Below are 12,593 nucleotides of genomic sequence, written 5' to 3' on the forward strand. Positions count from 1 at the left end.
ATGAGCAACAGTGGTTACTCGAGAACTACGCCTGTCGAGCACTCAAATAAAACGCAGCTCCACTACTTCGCGACGTGTAGCTGCCGCGGACTCTTTTTCCTATCCATTTATAGGCCCCGTTCGGGCGCGGGGCCGGCACGGGCCGTGCCGGGTGGGAGGCCAGCAGCCGCCGCAGCTCCTCGCCCCGAGCCGCCGCCGGGGCCCAGCACGTGGGCGGCCACGTGGTGCGCCCGGGCCCAGGCCCCGCCGATACCGCGCCGCCAGGTGCCCGCTCCCCCGGCCGGGGTCAGCTCGGAAGTTTAAGGAAGAATAGAGAGAGAAGTTGGAAAAGAGAGAGGTTTTATTTCAGCCGCTTCCCAACCCCGCGCCCTTCCCCAGCTCTCCCAGCGCCGTGTCCCCCCCCACCCCCACCCCCCCCGCGGGGTGAGGTGGCCCCGCGGCCCGTTCCGTTCCTTCTCCTTCCTTCCCTCCCTGTTCCCCCACTCCCCTCCACTCTCCTCCTTCCCTCTCCCGCCCGCCCGCCCGCCCAGGGCCCCCCCGGCCCCCGGACGCCCTGCGGCCCGGCTGGGGCACGCCGCTGCCGGGGGACCCCGACCCTGAGGTGCGGCCCAGGGCGCCCCGCGCCCAGCCCGGCTGCCCGGCCCCGCTCCCCGAGCGGCACAGACCCCTCCCGGCCCCTCCGCGCCCCCCGGCCCCGCCGCCCAGGCCCGGCCCGGCCCCGCTGGGCGCCGCTTTCCCGCGCTAGGCCCGAGTGCGCCAGCGCCGCCATCCCCTCGCCCTCCGCCGCCATCCCCCGCTCCCGGGGCCTCCCCCCCCGGCCCGGCCGTTACCCGCGGACTGCCGAGCGCGCTGCGGCGGCTGGCGGCGGACGGAGGGCGCCGAGGGAAGGCCGCGCTGCTCTGCCCGCCCGCTCCGCTCCCTTCTGCCTGCGCCACACGCGGCTTGCACACGGCCCCGCGCGCTCCCCCCGCCCCTCCCTACTACTCTGCGCACGGCCCAGCGGAGCCCACCTCTCCGCCAATGGGCGCGGCCCGCTTTTCCCGAGCGGCCAATCGGCGTCGCGAACGCGGGCGCCCAATCGGCGCAGGCGGAAGGGGGGAGGGGCCCGCCTACCGTGACGCTCTCGGGGGGGGGGAGGGGGGCAGGCGGCCCCTCGCGGGGCGCTGCGGCACAGCGGGGCCCGCCCCGCCTCGCCTCGGCCCCACACGGCCCCGCGCGCCTCTCCCCGTCAGCGCCCCCTCAGCGCTCTGCGGCCGCGGAGCTGCCCGTCTCCACCGTCTCCACCTCGGCCCCGCTCTTCTCGGCCCCTTGGGGCTTTTCCCTGCCCGTAAGGCCGGGGGTGCTCGCACCGGGCTTCCTCGCGCCCCCCGGCGGCCTCCCCTCCGCCCCCCGCACGGTTTCTGTCCCTGCCCGGGCAGCCCCAAGCGCCGGGCGCGAGGCGGGAGGTGCCGCCCGGCCCTGGCGGCCATCTTGGCGGGGCTGCGGGGCTGGCGGCAGCGCGAGGAAATGGAGGACGCGGCGCTCAGTCACGCCGGGCTCGGCGTGGCGGCTTGTACAGGGCGCCTGTAACCTTGTCAAGGCAGCGGTTAACAGCCGCTGCGATACTTTAACGCATTGCAACAAGAACAACAACAAAGTTTTTTTTTTGTTTTGTTTTGGATGAAACATCGAATCACTAAACTATTTAAAATCTCTCACAAAAATCTCATAAGTGGTACTACTATTCAGTATTCACCTAGGGGGCTTTTTACACAAATCCTCTCCCTTTGCCCTAGGAACTAACTAAGAACTAAATATACTAGAACCACTTTTGAATGTTTTGGGGAGTATAACACTGGCAGTATCATAATTACTCCATCTATTTGTTCATCATAATTTCGTTGAAAATTCCACAACCGTAAGCTTCTGTTGAAATGTTCTCCCCACCTATGTGTCTGCTGCGAGAGTGAGAGATCTCCCACCGTGCATTAGAACTAAAAGTGCGGGTGTGAGGCTGAACGTGGAGACAAAACTTTGGACTGACCTTTCCTCAAGCTGTCTATCCTCATATCTATTACATCACCATGGTTAGGATTGTTTTATTAGAATGTGAGTAGCAACGTATGTCTTCCCTTCCATGCAGTTGTGTGTGGTTCACTTCAGATAGAGTTTTTTTTACATCACTAGCTTTTATTTGTGTTTCCTGTACTGTATTTTTACATCACAGCATCAGCATTCAGGTCTCATAAGGGGATGAGCCTTTCAGGCCTATTTTCTGTTTCAGAATTTCTGTACATTACACTACTGTTTTACTATAACTTTTGCCAACTCTCATTCTGGCATTTGTTTTACAACACTGTAAAAACTTCAGCACTATCAACAACCTTTGAAATCATAATAATGTTTCTTCCCGCTAATGATTTTTTAAAATCTTTACAGTCATATTTAAGCTTAATTTTCGTGGCCTTTGGTTTCCTCACAAATACATGTTTAGTTTTAATTCCTACAGGTGATAAATGGAAGAAAAAATATGTTTGTTATTAAGGAAGTGCTTACAGTTTCTAAAACAAGGGTGTGCCTACACGGCATTAAAAAAAATACACGGCACAAAGAGAAGAAATACAGAAGGAAAATCATACATCCTTAAATCTTTATCGACTATTTTTTTTTTTTTAATAGAACCTGGCTTCTGTATGAGTCTTTATTACTCGGGAATTTTAGACTGACAAAACAATTGTAGACACTTTTCTAACTTTTTCCTGTGTTTTGCTGGTTGTACTTCTGGTGCTGTCCGTGAGGCTAGGAAATCCCAAACTTAATCTTAGCAGTAATCCATAGGCTTAACTGCCATACAAAGTTTTGTGACTGATACAGTAAGTAAATTCCCCTGAAGAAATCAAAACTGTTTTATTTATTTCAAATCGTATAATGGACTCTCCCTAAGCTGAAATGGAAATAGGGTGCAACTATGAGTGAAAATGCATTACTCATGAAGAGTTATTGCTGGTGACAAATCACTTGATCATCCTCTGTAAGGCTACTGCCTCAAATACAGTTCCAATATTCTTATGATATAGGATATTTTAAACTATTTTTTGTTATAGTGGATGAAATCTTCCCCCAGCAGATAATAAGTGTCTTTTAACAGCATTTGTTTTTTGTACTTACCTCAAGAATTAATTTTGCTTGTTGTATCTTAATGAAGCTTGCAATTCTTGTTTTGCAGGTTTCTCTGATATTTAGGCAAAGCATAGTCTTGCAGTTAAAGAACAAAAGTGAGAGGCTTGACAGCTGGTTCTGGCCCAGGCAGTATTCCCTATAGAAAACAAGGTATTCAGAAAGCAAGGTAGAAGTACAAAGTCTTTACTTTTCTTATGTGCAAGAAAAGTTTATCTAAGTTCCAGACTTCTCCATTGTATCTGTCCAAAAAAATCCAATCCTGAACAACAACGTATGAATAACAATATTCAAAGGAGCTCAAGTACAGTAATTGTTGAAGGTAAATCCACCGTTTCAGCAACGTATTCCTAATGCAGACAGTTCTTAGAAGTGTCGGATGAAGAAACCAACCATTTTAAGACCAAATAAAACAACAAATCACACCTTGCAAGCAATGTTCGTGCATTGTTTGCTTCCAAGTAGTTGGGTGTGTTGGCAGAAAACTGTTTTCACTGCCAAGCAATTGTCATTGCTTCTCAACCATGTATTTTTATTTTTAAAGGAAATCTTGTTTCATTTTGCATGAGGGATTTTTCAAAACCAAAGATACCTAAAATAATCACTGGATTATAAGTATTCAAAAGAGAAACAGCTCCTGGAGTACAGTTTAGCTGAAAACAACTTGACCTCAGCAGGTTGAGAACAAGCAGTAGCTGCTGCCTGTTTCTTTCCCCCCATCCCAACCATTTTCCCTGACTGGAGGATAATATAGCAGAGCAGGAATAAACAGCTATCTTTACACAGTTCTACCTTTGGATACATATATATATATATTGTCCTAGCCTCTGCAGTAAATTTAATTCCAATGGTTCCAACAGTAAAAGAATAACAAAGGCAGAAAATATTTGTTTTTAAAGATTGGCAAGCAACATTCTCTCTCTAAGATCAATAGATTCCTTATAATGTTCTGTATTACAGTGTCACATAAGAGAAGCATATTTTACCTTGTATAAGCCCAGTGGGTCAGCAACATCCACAAAATACTTCTGTAAAAAGATAATCATCTGTTACTGAAAGAAACCAAGTTAGTCTTTAGTTCAGATCTATATATTTATTTCTTTAAAAAACAAACAAACAAAAAAAAACCACAGTTAATTGGCCATTGAAAGAGGTTTGATAAAACACCCAGTGAAATCAGTTGGTGCATAGGAAAAAGGAAGGCTTGACTCTGGTTAATACTTACCCATGTAAATGACGGTTCAGTAAGAATCAGTGGTCATCTTACGAGCCTTCTGAAATCTAGAACACATCATCTCCTGGGCGATGCAACAGATACCAGAAAAGATCTACCTGCTTCTTTTATAAAATATTCATAGTTATATTCAGGCTACATGGCTAAATTATTTCATAGGCTCATATATCCATTTTCTTGAACAGTGTGTCTATTCTAAATTAGCTACATGCAGTCTGCTAGCGTAAAATTATTCTGGTTGAAGAGAGGTAATCATACTGAGTGATTCCTGAGGCTTACTTTGATTTGTTGTAGTTAGCTGATGAGATTTCAAACAAATACTTATTTAACGTATATAATAATATAAGAATGAGTAGTTAGCTCGTGACTATTGCACAGATATCCACATTTAGAGTCAGGCAGAAAGAACTTCCTTTGTTAACTAAGGAGTCCAGCTACACAATCATCTTCCTATTTCTCTAAAGAAAATAAAACCCTTAAATACGTCTGGAAAACTACTGGAAACACTCTGTAAATATTTTTAGAGATATATAAACATATGTGCAGCAATGCACGTATTATTTGTCAGGGACCTGTGAGGGCCAGCTTGTGGTGTGGGGAGCCAGGAACCGAGCGTGATTACAAGGTGGTGAGGCAGGGCCCAGCCCCACTGCACACAAACAGGGCAGGCCCAGGGATGGCAGCTGGGGTCAGCCAGGAGTCCGGATGATGGACATGCTCATAACGAGGAGGCAGGTCTGAGATGATGCCAGGAAATCAATTTGCAGATCAGGGTCAGTGACAGCAGAGTGAGATGCATGCTGCTGATTGCCCCTGGCAAAGGCAGGGCTGGGATCAAGCCAAGAAGATAGTCAGGGCTCAGGTCAAGGAGGTCCATCCGTGGCTGGGCATGGGTACAGCTGTACCCCAGCTGAACATGGAGCTGAACCAGCATGCCCGTAGCACAGCTCAGGCAGGGGTTGAAGGCCCAGGGCTGAGCTTAAGTGGGGCACCAGGGCCCATCAACAGAGGTGGGGGTGGAGGCACCACGAAAAGCTGGTCAAAGCAATTAAACTCTATTAGTACACTCATGGCCCTGACATTATTAAATGTACTCAGTGATTCTGTTGCATCTTTAGGATTTAAAATACTTTAAGCGAGTGACTAAATTGATTTTTCACTGACGATGCAGATGACTTCATTATCCAGACAGGTAATGTAAGCGTGCAACAAATTTTTAAAATTACATGAAATTGGTTATTCAGAATGATCTGTGGAATAAAAAAGTTAGCGTTTACAAGGTATGAAGGAGGTCAGAAGTCTTCAGGACTCAGTTAAGGCAAATGCCTGAAGCAGGAGATCAATGTCATATGAAAATAGGAAGATAAAACCTGCATATAAAGACACTGTGAGGTTGTGTCCCACGTAGCGAACAGCCAGTGTATCAGTCTGAGATATGGTGGGAAGATGCCTCAGAATATTCTCTAAAGTGTGCTCTTTGACATGAGAAAACAAACAAATAAACCAAAACCAAACCAAACCAAACCAAACCAAAAACCCACAAACTTTTTTCTGTTCTTTTATTTTTAAATCATTCTGTAGAATAAACTATTGGCTCCAAACTGCTCAGAATATTTTAATGTTTTGTGCTATTTCCTTTTATCACCGAGGCAATTGTACCACTGAGACAATTGTTACATCTGTTGACCCTGGTGTGAAAGGTGTTAAAATGCACTAATTGGTGGTCTGTACAACACTTAACTGTTAAGTGCATGATGGAGCAATCCTCACTGAAGTATGTCTGTGAGACCACACATGTGAAAAAAGTTGAAGAATAACCTATATAACCTGGAATGTAAAGTAGCTTAGACACTATAGTGTGATAATAATAGTAGACATTTACATGTATGCAGTTTTGATTGAGTTCTGGTATCCCTCTAAAACAGGATATTCAACTAAAAGGTCAGGATTTGTAGTGCTGCTGCTTCTATTTTTGTGCAGTGCTCTAAGGTTAAAACATTACATTGTAAAATCAAGGTCAAGAGGTACCCTTGATTGTACCAGTGAATGCACTGAAGCACAGTAAAGTATATTATCAGCTGTCCAGTCCTCAGGCATCTGCTGCAGTCAATCTGTAGCCCTGGGTACTTGCTTGCTTTCAAATGCTTCTCTTGCTTCTCTCAGTCATTAATGCAAGCGATTCCAAAACTTTAGGTTTGCTGATTAGGAACCAGTGACAGAAGATCTGTACACAGTGTTTTATTCAAAATACAATTTAAAATATTAATTATTAATGTAATGTGATTGGACTATATGAGCCCAAGTCTTCCATGACTTAGATATCAGTTGAATGCTTATGCAATTCCATTTATGCAGTAATTCCTGATCCATGACTCCAGAAGAGTATCAGATCCAGCAGCTAAAACTTTTGCTTTGCTGCACAATCATACTGAACTGTGTAGAATGGATTTTAAAGCCTACATTTGGGATTCTTAATCAACCCATGCTGTATTATTGTATGTTTTCAGTCGAGCAATTGCATGTACAAGAGACTCTACCTTGTTTATAGGGCATCCCCATGTAGCTATTCCAGTTAACTCTGTGGAAGAAGATTCTTGGGAATCTTGTGACACTTAGGAATCTTAGGAATCTTGTGTCAAGAGTGCAGCTGCAGCCCAGATACACCCAGATTCTAGAGCAGCTTTTCTAAGTTACCAAGAGGCAACTGTAGGTAAATAAAGACTGCTCTAACTTGACTTGGATTACAAGATGGATAGAGCCTAGAAAAGTACAAAAGCAAAGCTTCTCTGTCCTTTCACACTCCCACCTCTCCGCACTGCCAGGTTCCTAACTTAGTTTGGATGTACTAATACTCAGCTTGGATCCAAAAATGAAATGAGCTCTTTTATCTGCACTTGACTAGATTCCAAATGACTTCAGTAAGAGAAGGCTGAGTAAGGACTTGGCTGTAGGTGGATCAGAGACTTTGCAGTGTTTATTTATTAAATACATCCCATTTGGTGTTCTGTTTGCAGCCTGTCAAAGCAAAAAGGATTAAAACTTCTTTTCCCCCTAGATCTCATTACTGAAATAATGAGTAATTTTTTTCCCCTCTACATTATTATTGGAACAATCTGTCAAGAAAGCAATTGAGTTGCTTTACCGTATCATAATCTTTGCCAAGAAAGGTTTAGCAGCAGGATAGGTTAATGGAAAATATTATAGCTACATTCATTTCAGACATAAATTCCATGTAGAAAGATAGACATCTAATGGGAAAAAAAGTTTTTGCTCATATTACAGAGATTTATCAGCTTTATTGTGCTGTTTTTCCAATGGGCTGTTTTACCTGAAATAGTGCTGAGCACGCAAGAGAGAGCTAAGTGAAGTTATCCGCCTCTTATTGAAGTGTGGATATAAAAATGACAGCATCCTTTCAGCTTTATTACACATTAAGTAGAAGTACAAACATAATTATTACAAATACTCTTTTGATAACCAAAAGATGATTAAAAAAGATGTCCACTTGTTGCTGTACAAAGCAAGGTCAGGGGGTATGGCTGTTGGGAAGGAGCAGCGTGAAGTCAAGGCAGAAATTATCTAAAAAATGTAAACCTTATCAACAACAAAAAGATAACTGAATTCCATGTTATTTTCAACTAACTAACAAATGAAAACTATCAGGCTCTACCAATAGAGATGACAAACAGTTTTGTAGTTCCTAGAATATTTTTATGTGCTAAAAATAGGCATGTCTCACTTCAATTGCATGAGAAACTACAAGCTGAGGATGAGTAAAAGGTCATAAAAAGGTGCATGGCTTGAAGGCGAAAAAAAGCATCAGAGCAGTATGAAAAGTTATGATTAGGATGTGTATGTTAAATATTCTGCAGACCTGAATTAAGAGCTGCTTTAATTATGTCATGAGAAGTCAGAGCAGTGTTAAAAAAAGCCCAGATAGGGTGGGGTTCCTCAGCAGTGCGAGTGTATTGTGTTTGGAATTGTTAAAAGTGAAGACTTCCATGTAAAAATGCTTATAATTAGTCCTGACTTCCACTCTTTTCATGGCAATTCCATATGAATTAGATAGAAATTAAACAATATTCTCCTTGTGACTGTATAATAATATAATTTAATCTTCCTTTTTTGGTAACAACAACACTAAATTTACTGATCTAATTGTTTGCTTCAACCAAAAAGAAAAACTTCAGCTTCAATACAAGCTAAAAACTTCAGCTTCAATACAAGCTATTCTTCTATTGGGATATTCTCAAGTTGTTTTAGTGGCTTCAGAGGCCTACTTCTTCTAGCATAAATGGCCCCGGAAATGCAAAAGGACATTGTGAAATATTCAGAGGTTCTAGGTTTGGCTGGCTGTTAGAGCACAAATAGCCCGAATCCCTGGACTCGGTGTGTTAAGGCTAACTTAAAGCCACCTTCATAAACTAGGCCCTTGGAAGCCACTCATAAAGGCTCAGCTTAGGACATGCTTTGCACTTCTGCACAGTGCTTAGTGCCGTTTTCACTTCTTCTGAGGTTATTTCACTGTTTCAAGCAAGACTTCTACTCAGGAAGGAAATACCTTGATTTCCTAGGCTTCTTCTGATTAATATGTAAAATTTAACTTGGTGGGTAGCTATCTAAGTCTTGGGTTTCAGGAAGAGGATTTACTTGTGAGCATGTATGGTCTGCTCTGTAAGTTCATAGTTCATAATTCACACTAGGTGTGGATGTACTGGTGTATAGTAAATAAAGCCTAGGAAAGAGTCATATATTGCACAATAAACGTTGTTTTTATATTGCTTTGGAAGAAGAAGGGGACCTGTGGGATAAAATGAAAGATGATGCTTCAGTTAACAACTTCAGTTCTGTTCCTGTGATACACGAAGGTTGAAAGTGAGTTAAGAACACACATTGCCGTCATCTGGACCTTTCCTAATCTTGGAGTGTTTTGACATCTCTTAAACGTGTATCTGCACGTGTGAATAGCTAGGAGAATCAACACAGTTCGGTGTTGTTAGCATGCCGTTTTCTAGACAGTAACTGCACATGTTCTTTTGAGAAGGACAGTGCTGGATTTTCTTATGTTAATCTCATCAACCTCTGTTATATGCACACCTAATGCTGGTATTCCTTAAATGTGCATTCACTGGAAACGGTGTTTTCAACATCTGACCCATAGAGAAGCTGATTATTTCTGGTTACTTCTATTTTGTAATTTTATATGTAGTGACATTTTGTTTCCCTTGAGTTTTTTCTTCCCATGTGGTTTCTCTGCAGTGGCAGGAAAACCCACATACACATTCTGCATGACTTTGGCATTACACATACTGCACACGTAGTGCACATAGGTGGTGTGATATGTAACTAAATTCCTAGCACACTTTTGTCAATGCCACAACAGGACAATATATCATTAGTCCTTTACTAAAAAAAGTGGTTTACGTGGCTCATAACAGAAAAAAAAAAAAAAAAAAAAAACCACCAACCCCCCCACCAGATACTATTATGAAAATGACAGGATTAAGCGCTGTTATATCAAGAACAGCACAATTATAAAACATTAAAGAGAAAAATGTTCATTCTTCCATGTTCTGTAGCTTGACTAAGCTGAGTCGAAAGGAATAAAGTGAAGAGTCACTCTCTGCTCTGCTGTTTACTGCTCATTCATAATGAGGGAAAGAAAACAGTGCCCAGTTAAAAAGGGACACCCATTTGGAAGAGGTCTGCCTAAAGTATATATTAAATACTTTCTGACTTCTTAAGGCAAAATAAGAAGTGATTTTTTTGCAGATTTTAGTCTTAAAGTTAAGAATGACGGAGGTGTCAGAATAAACCCAAGTCTTTCCAAATGCTTGGAAATGCCGCTTGAATTTCTTACCCACTACATGAACAATGAGACCTCACAGTTCTAAGGCATTTGTTTTCCAATGGTTCACGACTATTAGGCAAACTTTACAACATCTTGGGAATGGAAGAAGAGAAACAGGATCGTTGCTGAAATATAGTCTCTTGGGTAGAAAACAGGATCTGCTTAAAAGCGCCGTTGATTCAATTTGGCCAGCATTTTAGATTATAGTTCTTTCAGGAAGTGTTTACAAGAATAGCAAAAAGCAGGAATACAACAATTATAAAGTATTTTTTAAAAGAGCTGTCAGCAAAGTTTCTTTGTCAATGTAAGATACAGATGGGCAGAATAAAGTGTTTATTTATACTCCAAAAGGGGATTCCAAATTAACTACTTGAGTGATTTAATCGTCGCTGGTCTATTTGGCAAATAGTACAATACATAATATATGAAAACTGTTTCTTATATAAACTCTATAAAAGCAGATAGAGAAGAGTCACCTAAATATGAGATGCAGAAATGGTATTTCATTACAGCATTCATTACTCGAATAAAATGGAGATAAAGCCCCTCTTTACTCAAAGGTATGGATTTTTTTTCGTCACTGACTTCCTCCTTCATAATATATTATTGTAATTAAATGTGTGAGAACTCATCTTAGCCTCAGATTATTTGTATTATCACCAGCTTTAACAGGAACACTTCATATTAAGGTCTTTAAAAATTATTCCTTTAAGATTCAGGCAACTGAAAGCCTAGGCATAACTGTATCATAAACAACCATCTGTAGGGTTGGTGATACTAATAAAATAAGTCATCTAGAATGATGTTTTATCCATATGAGTTTGAAAATGATAAAATACTGATTTATAGAAAAGGATAGGAAAAATGAGGTTGTATGTAAAATTACAAAAAAAAAAAAAAAAGAGAGGAAGAGGAAAATGGGATACCCCTGAAAACTGAAAAATAAGTAGAACTGATTTCTGCATTTAAAAAGGAAATACATTAATTTTCAAAAATTAGCACGTGTTTTTGTCTTTGGTGTATACCAGGATAAAACACATCATCTGCTAGGATCATGATTATTTTCCTGGAAGCAGCTCTCACTCAACTTCAAATTGGGAAGAGTGAGAAAAGTGACAGCAAGTGGAAAGTACACTAAGAATGTATTTTCATATTTTAAGTTTGGAATGACCTTGGGTGTTGCCTGATCCCACTATTGTTACAAATGTTCATACGGTGACTAACGTTGACACTGGAACACTCAGAAACAAATACATTAATTAGTCAACTTGATAAACAGGTTCGTGGTCATGGCACTCCTGCCAGCCTACATGGGTAATTAAAAGCTCCGTGCGTTCGATGTGAAATAGAGGCTTGAAGTCCTTGGCCTCCATTCTACTGCTGACTGTCACTTACTCTTTGTACAACTGCAAGTTGTGTTGTAAGCGGTCCTGATGACTAAAATCCACCTAGCAATACCATGATCAATAGCCAAACTCTTTCTGCATGGAGCTGAGAACCTTCATTCCCTAAAGGTGCTGATTGCAGCAAGCCTGGACAAGTTTCCAGTTTGAATGAAGAAGAGGGAGGCATGTTAACCAAACAGTGCCACTGTCCTCCTCTGGTGGACACAGAAGTCTCTTCCCCTTGTGCATGCATAAAAGGAAGGCCTGATGGGGCTCTCCGGTTAAATTTTCATTTAATGAAAGGAAACCTCCCTCTGCTAACACGGGGAAGTGCCTTTTGGCAAGTCCATTTACTGCAGAACAGTAACTGCAGAATGTTGATGATGCCTATGAATTTCTAGACAAAATTCATCCAGAGAACCATACCAGTTATTAGAAGACAAACAATAGGTTGCAGACCAAGCACTCAGAGATTGGGACATACCAGAGATAAGGTCTCTTATATTTTTTAATTTAGAAACCTTGTGGACAGAATTGCAGTAGCCTTTAAAGAAATAATTCAATGCCATTTTTTCCCTAGCCTTCTTGGAAGTGAATCAGGGCGGCATGCTAATGGCATGTGTACCGTGTTGCAAAAGCTGGGAGATGCACAATGAGACAGGAGACTGCAGGAAAGGGAAAGGACAACTTGATGGCTCAGAGTACTGATCGTTGTCCCCTTTAACTGAATTCTATCCATGTTTGTGTCACCTAAATCTGTGTGATAACAGACAGGTCACATAAACAAAACTTTTCACAGGTGGTGACTAAGTCTATGTGCTTCATTTTCAAAGGTTCTGTATTTGAGACACTTTCAGAGGTGAGGTATGACCACAGCTGTAGGCAAATTCATACCTTGAAGCATGGGGGCACCTGAGTTACTCAGAAGAGGTCCCAATAAAAAAATGCAGGAAAATTATCAAAATTT

The 12,593-nt window shown here is 42.4% G+C and overlaps 1 protein-coding gene across 12 annotated transcripts in view; it reads right to left on the minus strand.

Annotated features, from left to right (window-relative positions):
• CNBP (CCHC-type zinc finger nucleic acid binding protein) overlaps nucleotides 1-12,593 on the minus strand; it is a 73,311-nt gene that overhangs the window by 7,853 nt on the left and 52,865 nt on the right. For 8 of the 12 annotated variants that reach the window (XM_083796462.1, XM_083796470.1, XM_083796468.1 and 5 more), the window contains 2 exons: nucleotides 4,143-4,184; nucleotides 3,148-3,295 (listed from right to left, as the gene is read on the minus strand). The gene's annotated coding sequence lies outside the window, so the exon portion shown is untranslated. Of the gene's footprint in view, nucleotides 1-830; nucleotides 1,007-3,147; nucleotides 3,296-4,142; nucleotides 4,185-12,593 lie in introns of those variants that run through there. The other 4 variants (XM_083796466.1, XM_083796465.1, XM_083796459.1 and 1 more) reach the window with 2 other exon arrangements.

Source organism: Anser anser, assembly GCF_964211835.1.
Source record: "Anser anser genome assembly, chromosome: 12".
NCBI classification, from domain to species: Eukaryota; Metazoa; Chordata; class Aves; order Anseriformes; family Anatidae; genus Anser; species Anser anser.